Here is a 966-nt window from a genome sequence, read left to right as displayed (position 1 = left end):
GGCGCCCCTCTGGAGCCAGGAGGAAGCCGTGCTGGGGCACCGGCTTGCCCTCCTCCCCCCATGCCGGGCTCCATAGCATACGAGTGGCCAGTCACCGCCGCTGGCTTTTCCCTTAGATGCCGTGCCCCCGCGGGCTGCGGCTTTGGCCATGGGGGGGAACCCCCGTGAAGAGGGTCCAGTGCTGGGAACGAACTCTGCCCCTTACCGGGCTCTCTCTCGCCGTGCCTGGACGGGCTTGCTTTCCATTCTTGGTGGGACCGACGCCGGCACCACGTCTCCCCGGCTTTCTCTGCCCCCGTGCCCCACCGGGCAAACTTCGCTTCGGGGGTTCCACACTTCGGCAGTGGCCGGCGCCAGCCACTCGTCAACTTTTTTTCTTTTCCCCGCTTTCGTTGCTGAGCCCGGGCTGGGCTCCGGCTCACGGACGAGCGAAACCCATCCAACACCGCTGAGGGTGCGCCAGCGGCCGCTCCAAACCGCCGCGCCTTTGTTCGGCCCCGCGGGTCCCCTCTCTGACCCGGGCGAAAGCCACCGAGAAGCCAGACGGACCCCTGCCCAGCCGCCTGGCGGGTGGCTTGGAGCAGCCGCTCGGCAGCGCTGCCCTGGGAGTGCTCGGCGTCACTCGTTCCCTCATATACGGAACTGGAGGGCCGTCAGCTCCCCGAGCGCACAACCAGCCGACCTCCGCCCAGCGGCAGGTCGCAGAAATCACGCCGGCTTGTACGATGACGTAGGCGGAGGCAGAGCGCAACAGCGACCCCTTGGCGACAAGCGCGATCTCCGCGGAGAGCACGTCTACTCGCCGAGGGAGAGCACGTCTACTCGCCGAGGGAGAGCACGTCTACTCGCCGAGGGAGAGCACGTCTACTCGCCGAGGGAGAGCACGTCTACTCGCCGAGGGAGAGCACGTCTACTCGCCCAGGGAGAGCACGTCTACTCGCCCAGGGAGAGCACGTCTACTCGCCC

Source organism: Melanerpes formicivorus, unplaced genomic scaffold (assembly GCF_026170545.1).
Source record: "Melanerpes formicivorus ecotype bairdi unplaced genomic scaffold, bMelFor1.0.p_v2 SCAF_388, whole genome shotgun sequence".
Classification (NCBI taxonomy): domain Eukaryota; kingdom Metazoa; phylum Chordata; class Aves; order Piciformes; family Picidae; genus Melanerpes; species Melanerpes formicivorus.
Note: the sequence above shows the minus strand (reverse complement) of the source record.